Source organism: Lycorma delicatula, chromosome 3, assembly GCF_047948215.1.
Source record: "Lycorma delicatula isolate Av1 chromosome 3, ASM4794821v1, whole genome shotgun sequence".
Lineage (NCBI taxonomy): Eukaryota > Metazoa > Arthropoda > Insecta > Hemiptera > Fulgoridae > Lycorma > Lycorma delicatula.
Window position 1 is genome coordinate 147,816,527 of NC_134457.1, and position 20,106 is coordinate 147,836,632.

At 29.7% G+C, this 20,106-nt stretch overlaps 1 long non-coding RNA gene across 1 annotated transcript; it reads left to right on the forward strand.

The window, feature by feature from the left end:
- Positions 1-38: 38 nt before the first annotated feature.
- On the forward strand, positions 39-19,860 carry LOC142322096 (uncharacterized). Its single transcript, XR_012755772.1, has 3 exons — positions 39-82; positions 4,190-4,228; positions 19,650-19,860. It is a non-coding gene; the product is annotated as an uncharacterized LOC142322096 (long non-coding RNA).
- The last annotated feature ends 246 nt before the right edge of the window (positions 19,861-20,106 follow it).

Below are 20,106 nucleotides of genomic sequence, written 5' to 3' on the forward strand. Positions count from 1 at the left end.
ACGAACGAGGTTAGGTAACAACTCCCGCAAAACTACACGGGCAACATAACCTATTTTAAACGACTAAATGAACTCTACTGTGGTAAGGAATAAAATATACTAGCGTACGTTTAGTTTTTAAATGAATATTCATTTGCCTGCTCATAGAGCTGAATTCTACTACCTGGAAAGATTAAATAAATCACAAACATTAATTTTGTTTGCTACTAAAACAATTTTAGATTATATAATACAAGCATAGAAAAAATTAGGATGTGTTGTTAAATGCAATGAAGAAATTTATTTACACATAACTGATGATTATTGCGGGTTTTTTAATAAATTTATTTACAATACGTCAATAACAGATTATATTACAAGCAAATAAGATTAGTTGTGAACCACCTCAAGAAATCATCCACTGATGTTTCTTAATTATTTTACTTATCAAAAAACATTATTAATTATATGCATTACTTAGGAAAAAAGTTTGGTAAAAAACTTGCAAGATTTAAAATATTGAATCTTGATTTTCTTCACTGTTACCAAGAGATTTGTGACCACCTAGTTTAGATGTCCTCCCAGTTTCTGACATTTCATGAGATTTTATACAATACAACTTGGTTTCTACCAGATTTTTTCTTTTTACACTCTTCAGCATTCTTAAACCATTACAAATGATTTCATATTTTATACATATGGTCAGCATATGGAGTTTTATTCATTAAAGCCTTTGTATTACCACACGATTTGAATCACATCAAACCCAGTAGTTACATTATGGAATTAATTGCCTATTAACCCATGTGTATAGAAGGACCTTATTTTCTAAAGAGTTGTAAGCACCTATTCAAAGTAAAAAAAAATGCATCAGATTTATTTGCTTACATCGTATCTCCAACCTAATTCTCATAACCAAATGAATATCACTGAGTATTTAAGGTCATCAGACTGATGTATCTTTACTGCCTTTTAATACAATCTAATTTAGAGAAGTGTTAATGATAAATATTTGTTGCAACTTAAATTCAATTATATTAAAAACTAGCTCTACCCGCCAAGCTTCGCTGTGGCACATTGTGGTTGCATGGATGAGAAATGAGAAACAAAACAAAGATATATTTTATAGAAGTTTAATTTTGCAATACTTGTGGATATACAATATTTTTTTGTTTTTCCACTGTCTGCGTAGATATAAAGGCTATCTGGTTTGCCGACTCGGGAACACGCAACATACAGTTGCCCATGTGAGAAGCAATCCGCATCTAAATCTAAACCACACAATTCTAAAGATTGACCTTGAACTTTATTGATTGTGATTGCAAATGCCGATCGAATTGGGAATTGCGATCTTTTAAATTAAAATGGTGTATCGGTCAGGATTATGGGTATTCGAGGAATGAGGACATCTTCACCTTTGAAAGGCCCCGTTAAAATCGTTGCTTCCACTACGTTATTCATCAATTTCTTAACTGCAAGTCGCGTGCCGTTGCAGAGTTTTGGCTGATTAATATTCCACAAAAGGATAATTGTCATTTTTTTATCAAACCGTTGCTAGAATCAATCTAATGAGGAATGTTTTCCCAGTTCCTCCTGGCGCACCCAAGAAGAAGGTCCCCCCAACTCCGTCATTTATCATTTGTATTATGCGATCATAAATGCCTTTCTGTTCATGCGTTAATTTGGGAATGTTTGATTGGACATAAGACTGAAGATCACCAATGTTGTAACTCTGTTCACGGCGTAAATCCACATCAAATGAAGCAATCGCAGCTCAGGTGGGTGCCGGCATTCCCAATTGACTAAGAACTTTATTTGCAATAGCTAAGCACTTGTCTTCAATATTTATCAATACGTCGTTGTAAATGCCTTCTGTAAATTCCATGGTCATATTGGTATTATCTAGACGTACTCTATGCAAAATATCCTCGGCCATATGCGATCTATATCTTTCCCATAACTCTGTGGGAGATGAAGGGAAGCAAGCGGTCAATATAATTGCGTAAAATGCGCGAATTTGGTTTGGATGTGCAGTGTTGCACGCGTCATTAATACATATATCCCACTGTTGGTCGTTTTCTAATAAACTCAGAGCTTGGTAAAAGGCGCAGATCAATCACGACACGATCACACAAAAGTATCTCGATTAAAGTGAATATTTAATTCAGATTGTATAATCTGAATCAGATGCAAGTGGATAAGTTTTTTTTTGTTAATAAACAATGTAATTGGGAACAGGTATTGTTTCACATGTGACTGCGGTTGTCGTTAGCTAGTATGGCGAGTGTTCCTCTCGCTTCCGGCAGATGGCGCGGTCACTGGTACACAGCTGACCGTTAAAAAACTGTTTTCTCGCGGTCGCGGGTATGTGACTGATGCGAAAAATAGATAAAAACAATCTTTGATACGGGTTATATATCGTGCTAAAATTTGAGCTCAATCGGTACAGAACATTTTGAGTTTTTGAAGCGTACACAGACGAACTTAACATTTTTATATATAAAGATTTGTGGGCTGCGAAAAAAAGCCCTTAAGTCGTGCGAAAAACACATCATTTTAAATGCTTACAAAAGCAGAGTAATGCTTACAAATTACAGTATAATCAAACGGCGTTTATTTAAGATGTTAATAAACTGCTAACGTAAGTAGAAGTTGTGTGGCTTCAGTGTACAACGTGATTCTCGAGTATGAATCTACTAATGAATTACGATCTCCAACGAAAACAAAACCCCGCAGGTCAATTGAGAAAAAGGTGAGATTTTGAAAAAACGCGATTCGTAAAAAAATTACACGAATTTGAATTATTTCGAAATAGTTTAGCGGTCTATTATGTCCTTTGGAAGACAATTCGGTTATTGTCTTCGACAACGCTTCTTATCATTAAACGAAAAGAATTCCAGCGGTGTTATAGAAAAACAATGATATCAAAATGCGACTTAGCTCAAAAGGATTTAATTAATTTTTGAAGATGTTTAAGTTAATGTTCAATCATTGAAAGGGTTTCGCGTATTAAAAGTAATTATAGTCCGTATAAAATTGGTTTGACACACAACGGTGTCAATTGGTAAGTCGTGTTTTTATTCGGCTCCTAACGAATATGTTTGCCGGCCTCTGTGGTGCGAGTGGTGACGTCTCGGACTTTAATCCGGTGGTTCCGAGTTGGAATCCCGGTCAGGCATGGCATTTTCATACGCTATAAATCATTCATATCATCATCTGAAGCAATGCATAATGGTGGTTTCGGAGGTTAGAAAAAACAAAAAAACTAATACTTGTGGTTTCAGTGTTACTATTTGTGAATTTTGTTCTTTGCTTTTACATAGCAAAGAACGCTAAATGACCAAAAAAACGATTGTTTGGTCATATATGTATAAAAAAATAACCTAACAAAGGATTTTTTGGTCATTATGTAGGGATATTATTTTCTGTGTATTTGGTTATTTCGACTTTTTTTATTAGCATAGACTTAAGTCTATCTCGGCTATAAGAAAGTTGGGTGTTTTAATTTATTTACTGTAAGTCATCCTTTTTGTTTTGGTGTTTTTTTAAAAAATGAAATACAGATGTTTTAGCTGTTAAATATAATTCAAAGAAATTTGTTACTTAATCAGTTGTGATTTTGTTTACATTGGCAACTGCCATACAAGCTCTTTGTGATTGGTTATTGTGTTTGACAGCGGCCATCTTGCATTGATCTGGTTGGTTTTCCTTTGTTTACATTTCCAACTGATTTATTAGCCTCTTATTTATTAAAAAACTGTACAAATTAAAAATAGAAAGGTTTCTTAAAAATAGATAAAAACAATCTTTGATGCGGGTTATATATCGTGCTAAAATTTTTATCGTGTTTTTTTTTTTTTTAATAAAGTACAGATGTTTTAGCTGTTAAATATAATTCAAAGAAATTTGGTTGTTGGTTTGACAGCGGCCATCTTGCATTGATCTGATTGGTTTTCCTTTGTTTACATTTCCAAATTAAAAATAGATAGATAGATTTATTAAAAATAGATGAAAACAATCTTTGATGCGGGTTATATATCGTGCTTATATTTGAGCTTAATCAGTGCAGAACATTTTGAGTTTTTGAAGCCGTACACAAACGTACTTAACAATATATATATATATATATATATAGATTGTGTTTTTTGCAGCAGTTTTATGTCTGTCTTATGTAGTTATTGATTTTTTCTGTTTTTTTTTTTTTTTACAGGGAATGGCTGTATCATCCACAAAAATGGCACTTATTTCTGTAATATTTGTTCTCATAACATCCTTAAATAGCATATTTAACCTTTAGACTTGTTATGTCGTACTATTACAGCAGTGAAAATTCAGTCCCACGGCGTGTTGCCGTAATATTACGCTTCGTGCATTGCTGTCACCTGCTACTGTGTAACATGACTTACGCTCAATTTATTTAGCTATAAAATGTATATTCATTTTAAGATATAAAATGTTACTCGTAGGCCTAATTTCTGTAACAATTGCCAAGAGAAACAGCTAGTATAAACGTTCCTTTGTAGTCTGTTTCTCCCACCACGCTGTCGGCATTCCGTTAAAGTTAAGTGGATATAATGATGAATATATTGTAACTCATAAAACTTAATTTTGGAAGTCTGCTTTAAACAAATAGTTAAGTATAAATTTAATATTGTGATATGGTAGTTCCTTTTTATTTGTGAAATAAGTCCAAAATGCCAAGTTTTGTTAAGGGTTAAAACTCTATACAGAAAGACAGCTGAACAATTTTCTTCATTTTCTAAGGCATTTTGAATTGTCAACTCTACTGTGCACTGGTTTGACTGAAAAATGCTGTTTCCTAAACCTAACTTATGTTCTGAGATATATTTTCTTTGGCCAGATATATTATAGATCAAGCTTGCAAGAACTTTTCAAACAGTTTGAATGTTATATGAAGTCTATACAAATTGGAATCAATAGAATCCTCACCATTATTCAATATCACCACAAATTCTGCAATTTTTCACTAAGATGGGAAAAAACACAACCTTAGAGCTGAATTAGAAATAGTGCTGACTAACCTAATGCCTTTTCTCTGTAGTTCTCTAAAGAGTTTCCTCAAATGACAACCAAGCTATTTTTTATAGATGTTCAAAATAATTCTTTCATTTACCCGAAAAAATTTTGAATTAAAGGAGATATTTAAATTGGAACAACTTTTAATAATTGGAAGAGACAGCGGTAATAGGGTTATTATTTTTTACAGATAGTTTTCCTACTATAAAGATATTTGAATTAGTGATTTCATAAGGTTAAAATTAATTGTTAGATGGAAAGCAAATAACTTAAGTTTTTCTGAGTGCCTCTGCCTAACTTCCATTTTGATTTTGGAGAGGAAGCAGAGATTGATAAGGTTGCTACAAAATTATGTAAATTTCTACAGTCCATGTTTATAAATGCAGTCATAACTTAAAGTTCCTCTTGAAAAATTAAATTTTTTCTACATATATAAAGTTCAAGATCTGGAATTTTACCTTTGTCTATTATTAACTAAATATACAAACACTCATGTTACTTGCAAAACATTATTCAAAGAAATTCTTGTATTAGCTACTCTGGAACGAAAAGCATTTTTTAAATTTTAATCTCCAGTTGCCGTAGCTCTATTTCCTAGTATTTAAGAGAAAACATTACTTTACCTTCTACTTCAGAAATCATGGGGTAATAAATAACATATAACAGTAAGAGGGCCATGCTATGATAAAAACTTGCTACCTTAAACAATCTGTTTAATTCACATTGTTGTCCATTAATTTTAAGTTCTATTCCAGCAAATGTCATGCTATTCATATGTAGAATGTCATAAGCTAAGAAAGAAGCAGCCTTTCATTGTAAAATATTTTTTATTAGTTAAGTGGCTTTCAGAACTAAAAAGTTTAAATGTATGAATATTTATATAAGAGCTAATTTCTTTATTATGTTACTTATTCTATTATTAGTACCTCAAGCATGATATCTTACATAATATGTATATTTTAGAATTATATGTATATTTTAATTATAATGAGATGGTGAAATTGGAGGTGAAAAAATGCCCCACCTTTGCTGGGAATCAGATCCAAGACCAGCTAGATCTAGAAGCCAACATGCTAATAACTACACAATGATTAGCTGGTTTTTTATTAAGAGGCTTTGAATATCAGGCATATCATTTTCCTTAGAAACTACGGCTGTGAGTGAATTTAACAAGTAGAGATGTTTGCTCCACTTGTTAAAGTAACATAACTTTAGTTATTTACAGGATTGCTGAATTTGGAAAAAAAATGGATGAGAAAGTTTACATTTTATGTTTGACTAAAAATCATTCTTCCCTACTCATGAATAAGATTTGATGATACTTGCCTGAGAAGAGAGAAATTTAGTATTGATGAAGGAAAAGGATCAATTTCTCTGTTCAATTTTACCTGATTAACCGTGTGATATATAAGTTAAAACAAAGTCTTTATACATTACAGATGATACGTTTTTTATGAAATCACTTACTAGATTCATGGCACAGGGATTCTGAACTTTCAAATTTCTTTGTGTGTTTCACATCCTTTACGATTTACATTTGTAGAAAACTAGTTTTACTGCACATAACTCAAGGTGTTTGTATCTTACTTTTTGTTTCTAAGAAAAATATCCATTTGTACTGACATTCATTCTAGGAATTTCAGTAATAAAAACAACAATAAAAGGAATTTGATGTTCAAACAGACCATTAGGTATTTCCTTCTTTTTAATCAAAACTGAAAACTGAATAATGATTATCATCTTTTTTAAGTACAAACTGTGTTTGTATGTATCTAATAAATAAATATAAATCCACTATAATAAAGGAAGCTCTCAATTTCAATGAAGAGATGTCTCCCACAAAGACTATTTAAAATGTAGATGCTAGATAAGACATATAATATCGCTACAAAATTGTTTAATACATATTATATGGACTTTGCCTACAATTGGAAATGTACATATGTAAATAAGACATCTGTTTTAATAATGAACCTCTCTTAGGATCAAACAGACATATGTTTTACTACCAGAATCATAAAGTTTATTTTAAAATTTCCTTTATCTGATTTTTTTAAAAATAGGTATTTTTTCTTATGGCAGAGGCAAAGAAATAAATTACTAATTTTAAACAATGCCAGGATGAAAAAGAATTTAGTTTTGAAAGGAGAAAAATTATACAGTATACTCGTATAAGAGATTATGAATGAAGTACAGTTTTAAACGCTTCCTATTAAGACAGTAAACCAGTAGTTACATTACATACTTTAGCTGATGATTACTGTTGTGAAAAAATTTTATTGAAATAGTGAAGAAAATGTTCAAAGAATGTGTTCAAAATTTATTACTATATACGACTATAACAAACTCATAGAAAAAGCTGACCAGCCTAATAGGAAGAAAATAGTTCCATAATGAGATGCAAAAAAATTCTTTATTTATCTATCACTAACTGTTGGTTATTATACAAAAGAGTATTAACAAGTGAAACCTTCCTATTTAAAATTCTTCTGTTTTAGAATTAATTTGGGAGAAACAATATGTAAAATTGTAAAAATATCACTAAAAAAAGATAAAAACTTTTCTTGGCTGAATAAGCTTCAATGAAACAGAATAGAAACTGACACAAGGTATACAATAAGATAAGAGGTAAAAGAGATCTGTGATCAATATAACAAGTATGCTGTAGTAAAACGTATATTATACTTATGTTAAATAAAATTAAAAGTTGCTTAATCAATTTACTTCAATAATAAAAATTGATATTGAAATGTTTCCATTTAGTTGGTGTTTGTATTTTATATAATTAGATTAATAATTTTTAGCATAGTTAACACTTCTTGGCCAATAACATAATTTCTTAGTTTAGAGCAGTATTCATTTCAAAATTATTAAAAATGATAAATGATTTGAAATATAATTTCCAAGTAATTTGAACTTTGAGTCAAGAAATTTTGATATTTGTCTCCTAATTTCACTTTTGAAATTCATCTTCAACCTGCAACTTTAACAGCTTGTAATAAATACTTATGACCAGCCATTCTTAATTTCTTTACATAAACCATAATTGTGTCAGTCAATCTCACTTTAGTAAAATCTAAATATTTACAAAAATCTTTTTCTTTTTCCATAGCCTAAATCTTTAAACATTTTTCCTGCCGAAGAGACTAATCCTACTTGTTTTTTTCTTTTTTTGAAACCATACTGCTTATTTCCAAACATAATTAGTCTGTTTAAATCAATCTGTTAGCAATATCTATTCAAAATTTTAGAAGTGGTGCCAGAATTCTATCTGTTCTATAACTACCAATTTCTCCCCTTGTAAGAAATGGTTTAATTTTTAGTGGTTTTCGTTTACTATCAGATTTATCTTCACCAAAGAACCACCAACAATGAAAGAGAAAGTATGTGGGTGTAAGAAAGAGAAAGATAGTGATTTATTAACTTATTGGCAAAATTGAGACCCTAAGTTTTCGGTTTAACTTAAAGAAGAAAGAGAGAGAAAGGCTTCACCAAGAGTCATTTAAAACTTGCAAAGACCAAATGACCACTATGAAGATACCATTAATCCACCAACATTAACAACAACCTTGTTATTCTGAACATATATAGTTAAGGATCTTTATATACTTGAACATAATAAAATAAATAAAAACATTCAACAACAATAGATCTAATAGACACAATTCAGATCCAACACATTATTCAATCACATTCTAGATTAAGTGTCTACATAATTAAAGAAATTTCTTCCAACTCATGAACAACATAAAAATAGTTCAATTATAATATTTAAAAAAAAAAAATTACATACATGAGTTTATGAGTAAATAACATTTATTTTAGATTTTGTTTCCACTACAATTCTCTCCTTACTTCTGCTGAATTCTATAAATCATCTCTGATGGTTAACCTCTTTTGAATTTGGGACAATTACTGCTTGCATTTCGTCTTTGGTGCAATCAGACAAAGCAGACACCCATTTTAAATTAAATTTTATACATAACCACAAACAATTTTGGATTAAATGAAACAATAGTTTCAATGAGCAGATTTCCATTGATGGACCTCATGGTTATGATTTATAACAAGTCAATGTTACAAAACATTTTAATTTTCCTTTGTGTTTGTTAACATTACAAAAGGGGAATTTTTTTTAATTGAGAATTGTAGGTGAATTAGAACATATCCAAGTTTATATCAATAAACTTTCTTTTCTGATATGTTTCATCTTATTGCAGAAGGAGTACAACATTCTCAGCAATAATAAAAACAGTATGACTAATGTAATGTTGATGGGCCAACTTAGGAATTGACTCGTCATTATAATTTATTTTTTCATTGTAAAGCAGTTTTTTATTTCCTCCAAAATATATATGCAGTTTCAATATCTTTTTTCAGAATTGAAATAGTCCTGATTGATTAATGCTGTATTGTCTGATTAGGCACTTTATTTTTACATCAGAAATGTGTGAACACATAAATAAAGAAGTATGATGATGTTCCTGAAATGTAATTCATAGTCTTTCATAATTTATAAATTAAAAAGAGGTAGTCAGTATAGCATTAAAGTACATTTTGGCTACAAAAACTTTTTATCTTTTAAAAACACTTTTTTACAAAAACTTACGTTTACTTTTGCATATTGTTGCCACTTACAGCTATACTTTCTCCCAACTGTGAATCAGTTTTCTTATTCCATCAATGAAGAATGTTGGTGGTCTTTCCTTGATCTACAATCTCAGTATGTTCTGTAATTTGTAATGAAATGAATATCTTTCCTTAATTGCAAAGTGCCAAATCTGGTGAGTGTGGAAAAAGTTGAAATTCGAACTTCACATGCCTTAGTCGTTATGCACAATGTGTGTAGTCAAGCATTATCATATAGCAGAATTATTGACTCCGTGGGTTGACAAACACAACATAGATCAACCTAAGGTATTTTAACGTTTCTATGTATTGCATAGAATTTACCCAGCTTCTTGGGATTCGGTCACATACATGCGTTTGGATCCCAGAATACTAACAAGAGAATTTTTTTACGGAAGGTTGAATTTTGAATTTTTTTTATTGTGGTGGACCATAGTTGATATTTCATGCTCTACCATTTTCCGTCTGGATTGTAATGATACATCCAAGTTTCATCTCCCATCACAATACTGAAAAGGAAGTCATCTCCCTTGTCACAATAAAATTTCAGAAGCTATTTACAACATTCCTTTTATTATTGTTTGTTCTTTTCTGTGATTTTTCATGGTACCCACCGCAAACAGTTTTTACAGCAGCCCAGTTGTACAATAATATGTCCAACTCATTCTTTCGATAAATCTGAGTGGAAATACATTGTTGTGTGATGCGATGGTCATTTTGAATCATCATTTATCTCCTTTTAGTACTTATTAATCACAGAAACCAATCGACCAATTCAAGGTTCATCCTCAATATTCACGTTACCAGCTTCTGATCCACAAAATGTTGTTGCCCGCCTACTCGCTATACTTCAGTCAGCAGTTTCATCAACATAAAAGACTTTTAAACAATGCAAATGTCACTATTGTTCACTTTTTCTGCTGTTAAAAATTCAGTTACAGACCATTGAGATAGCATACTCGACTCCATAACATAACAGAATTTAACATTTTTTTCTACTTTCCCAAAATAATAATTTATGCAATACATTTTAAACTGTAATTTAATGTTAGTGGTATTAATGGGTAGAGTTAAATAAATCTACTTGAATTAAAACTTGTAAAATATATTTTTTAACAATACAGTACGTAAGATTTTAAAAATATTTAGTTAAATTAACATTACAAATTATCATTATCATCATTGTTATCACATAATAATAATAAAAACAATACCTTATGCAATTTCATTTCGTTGTAATACACTGTAGGATGAACTATATTAATAGAAAAGCCCAGCATTTTTTAAAATTGTTAACAAAATTTAAAAACAAAGAAAATTAAATGAAAAATACAATTGAATATTTTAAAATAATGACTAAAAGATAAAAACTATAGAAATTAAATGTTGTGTATTTATATAATCAATCAATAAATAATCTTGGAATAAAATTTGTTATTTTCATTCAATCACTTTAGTCTAAGGATTTAACATTTACATCTATGGAAAATGGAATAATTTTGATTAAAAAAAAAGTATTAAAAAACATAAAAACTTATACATATACATATGAGAAACTTATGTGAAATATAAACCACCAAAACACAGTAATTAGATAAGTTAAACTAGCCACATTATTAATTAAAGTAACTGATTTTCATGGGATCTTGAATCTTCAGTTGGTATTGAATTCTATACCATGTATATTAATAAACATACTGTTTTTATAATTTTTGAATAAGTCCAGAATATATTAATGTACTACCCATAAAATTTACTAATGTTCATAATAAACTTCAAAATTTATAAAACAATAACAATCTCAACTACTCCAAAAATTATTAAAACAGTATGTTTTAATTTAATTATAGAATTCAATACCTACTGAAAATTTTGTTGATCCTGTGAAAATCAATTATTGGAATTAATATGCTAAGTTTAACTTAATTACTGTGTTTTGGGGGTTTATATTTCTTATAATAAATAAACATTATTAACACAGTAGTCACAGTCAGTATGCTAATGAATTATTTGAATTTTCAAAAAAAAAAATATATATATATATAAAGATGGTTTAATTTTCACTAGTGTAGCCATTGGCTGTTAAATAAAGCCTCGATAGCACTACCAAGTTGTACTAAATTTATAGGGTAGGTGACTAATTCTTTTCGTCCCCAAAAACATGCACTGCTACATAATGATTGATTAAGTGATTAATGCTGCTAAAAAATAAGGTGGTCAGGAAAACCTAAGTTGACATCTAAAATTATTGAACAACTGAAAATATTTAACGATTAACTTAGCAAGTTCATTTTCATTCATTGCAATGTAATTAGAAGATTATTATAAAAGTAAGGAACAAAATGTTTTAAGTTAATTGATAATTGAGTAAAAGTATGTTGTATTGTTTTTTATATTGCCTGTTGAGAAGATACTAATATATTTTTTTTTATAATGAAAAAATAAATTAATAAGTTTAAGCACATGAATCACAAACATTAATAAGTCCATGCTGCATCCCTGAGCAGTCTTAATTAAGAGATTTTAAGAAACTTTTCCAAATCATTAACCAATAAATGAAATGATATAATTAAAAGGAATGAATGAAAAATAGTGTAGTAAAAAAGTGATTTGTAGACAATTACAGGTACAAACATAAAATAAGTATCATCTAACAGGAAATTAAGCATTTCACTACTTAATTGATGAGCATTAAATAATCTAGTGAAATACAGTTAGAATACACATAGGGAGCTGAGGAAGAGAGATGAGATTAGCTAAGTTTATAAAGGGATTTTATAAGTTTTTTGGAATTGTATCTTGTGTTTAGACAATCAACAACACTGCTGCAGGTTGGGATTATCATCACTGCATATCTCTTTCTGTTTATGATAATACATAAGGAATACTGGAAGTAGAATAGCAAACAAATATTTTTACTTTATTCTGTTTGTGAGAAAACTAAACAATAAGATTTGTGATTGGTTGTATGCACTGTAAAAAATTGATTTATTCTGTTGATTAAAAAAAAAAAATCAGTATTACATGTAAATAAATTTGAAAGTACACATAAAAACAGTTAAATTAGAGAATGATACAATTTTCTGAACCCTCAGAAAGATATATGACAATATAAAACAAATTACAATAAAATAGAATTAAAGTATGTTCGTTGCCTTACATTCACTCAATTTGTACCTGTAAAACAAACCTTATACCAAGAATTAAAAATATTTCTTTACCTTTTTTTCTATAATAGAAATATGTTGTAGAATATTTTACTTGTTTAACAAAGACAAAATAAACCTGTATATTGTCAAAAAAATAATTTCAATCACAATAGACCTTTTTCTTTATGAGATTGTGCTTCAAATGTTTTATGAAGTTGGCTCACTAATACATGAACTTGAAATTAGAAAATTGTAGATGAAAATATACTAACTTTCTGCTAGGAGAAAAATATCTGTACCACTAGCTGATAGCTCTGTATTTCATGCAGTCTTTAAGAGAACTACATAATGGCTTATAATGCTATTGATATTGATCACCAAACTACAAAATTATGAATAAATTAACAGAAATTTAAAAAAATAAATAACAGTTTCTGCATTCATTGAATGCAGCTGAAAATAAAAATTACATTATAAAGTCTAATATTTATCAAATCAGTGTAACGTGTGGTACGTGCTTGGTAAACAATGAGTATTAAAAGCTATAAATTTTTTAAATGACAACTAAACCAAATCTAATGATTATGTTTTCAACATTCACATCATAATATTTTCAGTCTCTCTTGCAGTCTTCTTCTGTGATTGGTGCTGCTGTACACACACGAGTGTCAGCTGGTTGTTTAATTATGACTTCTACTAAGAATATCGTCAAAAAGTAAGCTGTACTTAAATTGTGTCTATTAATAATTGTGTGCTTTATTATTTTACAATGTTCTCATGCGTTGAAGATGTGCTCTTCTTTTTACAAATATGTAGGATATCAAGATTGTCTTCATTGTTGGTGTATTTGATTTTTACCTACATAAAGGTTGCATATGTTCAATTTATAATGCTATATGGACTTTTAGTAATTTTTTGTTATATTTTTGTTTGAAGCCAGATCACGTACAAGCAATGTAGAGTCAGAAAAGTTTAATTTATTTATGCTGTAGGAAGTGTATCTGCTTTTTTGTTCCACAATATAATGGTTTCTAAGTTATTTTCATATGATTTATTTTTTGTTTTATTTGTCATTTTTAACTTTCATTTATTTTGTGCAAGAGAATATCAATGGATATGTTGTTATATCCATTTATGAATGCTAGATATGAACAGACACAATTCAAAACCAACATGCTTTTTGATAACCACATTTAAACTGTACACATAAAAGTCTGTCTAACTCAAAAGAACTATGAGCAATTAACATCAGTTAGTGGAACCGTAGTGAGAATAACAGCACCAGTCATTCAAGTTAGTCGCAAGAGTGACTGTAAATAAATTGTATGTAAAATTTAAAAAGTATATAAAAGTTTACAAAACCTTCATCATCAATCATGAACAAAAAATTGGCAAATATCATTTATCATGACATAAAGGTAATTTAGTACATTAAATATATTAACAAAAGAGAGAAGTGATAACATTATGTGAAATGATGAAAATTATAAAAATCTTCACTGCGCTACGAGGTAAAAATTGCTGCACAAAAGGATGTGTCAGTGTATCATGTAGAAGTGGTGGAGGAGTTGGTTTTCAATGAGTTCCTTTTCCTATACTAATTCAGTGGAGTTGTCACTCTTGCAGCTAAATCAGCACATGTAATAATAAACTGATGTTTATCATAATTTATACCTAATTTCAAGACCTATGATTTAACTTTGTGTAACTTTTAATTACAGTATTATGAAGCAGATTGAGAATGAGGAAAAATAGTATTATATTATTGTTGCAAATTACTTACATTCTCCAATAATTTCATATTCTATGTTAGTGTGCCAACGTTTAAAAATTCAGCTGTTACCAGTGCTATTTAAAGTTTGGCTATAATGTCAACTGCACCCAATGTGATAAAATGATTTAGAGAAATTGAGGTTAACAATAATGAGGAAATTTTAAATACCTTTATACAAGGGACATTCAAATAAAAAACTGGAATTTGTTTACATAGCTTTATTGATATTAGATAAAATTAAAAATGAATTATCCTATTTTTATACATAGATAGAGTTCTCCATCGGATAGGTAGTTTACTGATCCCTCATCAAAAAAAAATATGACTGCCCCAAACACCCAATTGCATAATAATGTGCAAATGCTCAACTGCAACATTGTCTTCTAATCTTTCTCTTTTAGTAAATCAAACATATGGAATTACACAGTGACAAGTAGGAACTGTAAGGTGGGTATTTAACAGGTGTCCAGTGAATTTTAGTGAGTTTATCAAGAGTCTATGTGTTGTGAAGGAGGATCTTGGGAACGATTGCAGGTGCCATTTTTTACGATACGTAGCCCTGACATCATCCAAAATCTGGTAGTAATGTGTGGTATTTACCATCCTTCATTCATACAGGAATCAGCAGCACACCTTTTGAGTCCCAAAGCACAGTTGCCAGAACGTTTCCACTGACAAGCATTTCTTGGCCTTGATTGGTACCCCCTCCCGACTTTTCAACAACTCAAAAAACTTGTTCTATTGTTTTCTGGGGTGTTGTGGTGGACTCATGTTTTGTCACAGGTCACAATATGATCCAAAAATGCATCTCCTTCCTCAAAGCGATTCAGAAACCGCTGACAGATGTCTTTCTGGACATCTCTCTGTGCCTCAGTGAGAAGGTAGGTGGAACTCATCTCAGCTACAATTTGCTGTATTACGAGTGTCTGACAACATTGTATGCACACTCCTAACACTAATGCTGCTCACCTCTGATGCAATTTAAGCAACGGTTATGTGGTGGTCACCTTCCACAAGGTCATGAATAGCCTGAATGTTATTCATTGATGCTAGTCTGCAGACGACATTCAAGACTTTCATTCCCCACTGCATCAAGGCTACTTCAAAATTTATTGGCTCAATCAAACACTTCAGTTTTTGACAGGGAAACATCTCCAAAGTGTGCCTGGAGTTGAATCAAAATTTCTTAGGATTTGACACCTTCATAAGTGAGAAATGAGATTATAATTTGTTGTGCAGCGGATCATAATACCTCCTGCTCAGACATTCTGCTACTGACATGAGAACATGACCTACAGGGGTGGTTGAGTGAGTGCTCCCCTCTATATATATATATATATATATACAACTAACTACTCACAGCGCCCCATTACAATTCACTGCTCTTCCCCAAATTGCACAGCAAATTCCGGTTTATATTTGAATGACTCTCATATATGGAATGAATACTGTTATTATTGCACTAAAAAATTACAAAATTATTATTATAAACTACAATAAGCGTAGCATATTACTTTGAGAACTGACTTCAACACTTGTATAAATTAAGTAACATATAACTCTCATACTAGTATCTTAGACAGGAATACCTTAATCTGAACAAACTAGAAATATTTCACGACATTCAAACTTTCTTAACAAGATTGTTTTTATTTTAAATAGTCTATAATTCTTTAAAAGAGTCTAATAAAAAAAAAAAAAAGACTCAAGAATAAAATTTAATTTATATGACAATTATATTACGAAAAGAATTATTTTGTAAATTTTTCTTATTAGCAGACTAAAGAAGTATAATTAAAATTGCATAATTAGTGCTTTAATAATTTTATAATTTCTTTTCTGCCAAAATAATGTTTAAAAATCTAAGATTTTTTCTAGTGAAAATATAAATTAATTTACAGAACTGGAGGACTTCATAAAACTTAATTTCATATTTTAAGTTTACTATTAAAATTGTTCTCCAAGAATGAACTGAATTATTAATGCCCAATGATTAAAGCATAAATACTTTACGCAATGAAGTTATTGATACAATTCAACTTTGTTATTTTGTATGAGGGTAAGTCAATTATTATCTGCAATTTAGTTATATTTTTGTTTATGCTAGTACTGTCGTGTTGTCTAGATGATGCATGCATGGTTTAATTGTTGTTATGTCTGTGCAGGTTTGATGCTGCTACGTTAGTTCCATTATTGCTGCCCTGCCGTTAACCATGGCTGCTCCGCTTTCTGTTTGCACCAAAGAAGAGCAATGCTCAGTGATCCGTTTTTGTGGCCGGAAGGTATATCAGGGGCCAAAATTCATAGAAGACTTTCGGTACAGTACGGGAACAATGTGTTGCCACAACGGAGTGTCTACGAATGGATTGAAAAATTCAAAAATGGTTGCAAAAGTGTTACGCACGTCGAAGGAGCTGGATGACTGTTTACCACCTCAAATGAGGAAAACATTGAGTGTGACATGGTTTTCTTAGATGGATGAGTAACTGCTATTGATGAAGTGGCACATTGTCTGCAAATTAGTCACGGTTCTGCCTATGAAATCATCCACAACAGACTTGGGTTTCATAAAGTCTGTGCAAGATGGGTCCCAAAACAACTCACGCAGTTGCATAAACAAACGCACTTGGACATCTGCCAAAAACATTTGATTGCTATGGTAACGAACAGGACATCTTAGACAGAATCATCACTAGTGACAAAACATGGATCCATCATTATGAGCCAGAGAGTAAACAGCAGAGTATGAAATGGAAACCTCCAAATTCACCCTGCAAAAAAAAAAGAACCAACCATCTGCAGGAAAACTGATGCTTAAGGTTTTTTGGGACTCACAAGGCCCAGTACTGGAACATTATGAGGAAAGGGGCACGACAATAAACAGTGAGCATTACAGTGAGATGCTTACTGTCAAGCTGAAGCCTGCAATTCGAAGCAAATGCCAAGGACTGCTGTTGAAAGGTGTTGTTTTGTTGCATGATAATGCCCAACCAGATACTGCTGTCCACACTGCTGAAACGCATTATGTGGCTGTCGATTTACCTCTGATGAAACAGTGAAAGAAGTGGTGCATTCCTGGCTCGCAGCTCAACCGAAAATCTTCTTTTATGAGAGCATCAAGAAGCTTGTGCAACGATGGACCAAGTGCGTTGAAATGCAAGGGTTTTTATGTTGAAAAATAATGTACATGTAAGTTTCCTACTGTATTGTAATAAAATTTATAACTACATAGCGGATAATAATTGATTTATCCTCATATAATCAGAAAATAATACACACCATAATAAAAATTCATGGGAATACTGATTAAATTGCTACACAACTTTTAAAATACTTTATCAAAATACTCATATTTGATATTTATAAGAGAACTATTGAAAGATTTAACTTTCAAAATATTAATATAAAGCCACGTTTAGAGATCAGAGCAGTTTATTTGATTAATATTAGAGTTGCAAGATAAAATTTCCTCTGTTATCCAAAACAAAGAATATCAATTTAGTAAAAGTAAAATTATACTAAATGTGATAATTTGTTTCAAAGTTGCAAAAACGTCAGAAACTTTTCAATTTTATTTAACTTTTACTTCAGCTATACTATTACATTTTACCCATCATTCCAGTCATTTCAGTATTTCTAAATTTCAGTTAACAAGAGGTTCAGTTACTAAGTACTACTTTTACTATATAATATAAACTACATTTTCAATATTTTTAAATTATAAGTCAGTCAGTATACAGAAAGTAAAATTATAATTAATTTAATAAAAATTTAGTTTTTATGTTACACTGTACCTTTAATTCCAGTTTTCTCATGATCAAAGAATATGTATGTAATGAATCATAATTTACAATGACCAATCATTTACTTCATTTTATTATGATAAAAGAATTCATTTATAAACTAAAATTAATTTAAAACAAAGAATTTATTATAAATATTTTTTTACTTATTAGTATTTATAAAATTACTAATATTTGTAAAATACAAACCTAGTTTGATCATTTTTAAAAAAAATAGATTAATTACTAATTGCTTTAATAATTATCCATGATAAAAATCCCACAGAAATTTTTCAATGTTAAAATGAGTAACACAAAATAGTTATAAACGTTAAAAATTAATATTTTATTAAAGAGTAGTTTCTGGTCTATGAATGATCAGCCACTAAAGGGATTCAGACTCAGGTACACCATTATGCTTATTATTTCCTTATTGCAGGAAATTCAAGAAAAATTCAGAAATGTAAAATTATTTGAAGGTAAAATAACATTGGGTAGAATTAGTAAAATTATAATATTTTTCATAGTCTGTAAAAATATATAACAAAAAAACAAGAATATATTTTTCAAAAAAAAAGAAATTGGAATAAATTTTTATTCCAGTTTTTTTTTAATAAATTATTCAAGAAAAATGAAAGCCAGAAAAGGTTTTAAGAGAGCATTAACATATTCACTGCTGATTTAAGAGACGCCACAGTGCTGTCATAGGGGTTACTACTCTGTGCACAAGATGCCATCTTGCATCAAGGGTAAGGCATTCTTCTATCCTCTCCCACTCTTTTTCAGTAAAAGGTTTTGTTTTTGTGTTTTGGCAAGGATTCTTCAGTTAGGTTGTTTAATTTGTTGATACTTTTTTTTTTGTTGTTACACTTGTACGGTTTTGTTCAACATAGATAGCTTTTTTGCAACTTCTTGGAGATTGTTTTACAGAAAATTAGGTTAGTACAATTGTTTTTAAATTCTAATCGTTATATTTTTAACGTGATTTTTTTAGGCCCTAATTCATCACTCTTTTCATTTTATCTTATAAAAAATTTTTTGAAGTATAATTTAATATGCCTTCTTTTTATGTTTACTTTATTTAAATTTAAATTTTATATTGAATTATGAGTAATTATATTCAAATTGGTTTATTTTTTCTTCATATTTGGGAATTTTTAATTTTTTAAAATTTAATTTAATTAAATTAGATCTGATTAAAAAATGTAAGTGATATTATTAGCACATGAAGAATACTTAAAATTTTATAAAATTATTGCAATTTTTTACTTTAGTTTTTTTTATTTTTACTTGTTACAGAATGGATCACAGCCTTCCACTTCTGGAACCAGTAGCTCGTGCAAAAGAAAACCAGAAAAAATTGAATCTGAGGAAAACCGAGACATATATTAGATTGCTGGTATTCTGAAAAATTATAAAAAAATAATTTTATTGAAAATTAGTAGATTATGTTAAATAAATTTGTTACTAGCACTTTCAGCATTAAGTCACATTTTTTTAATTAATCATTTTGCGCATTTTTGTTTATTTTTTACAACTATTTCTTTCAAAATATGAATGTAATCTAAATATGTAATGTGTAATCGTTTGTTAGAATTTAAGTATTTTAAACATCTCTTAATAAACATTATATTTTTTTGAAAAATAATTGTTAGAATATAATAAATTAATTTACCATTTTTACAATAAATATAAGCTACTTGTGACAACTTTATTAGTATAATTTCTGTCAATTGTTCTAATTTTCATGAATTGT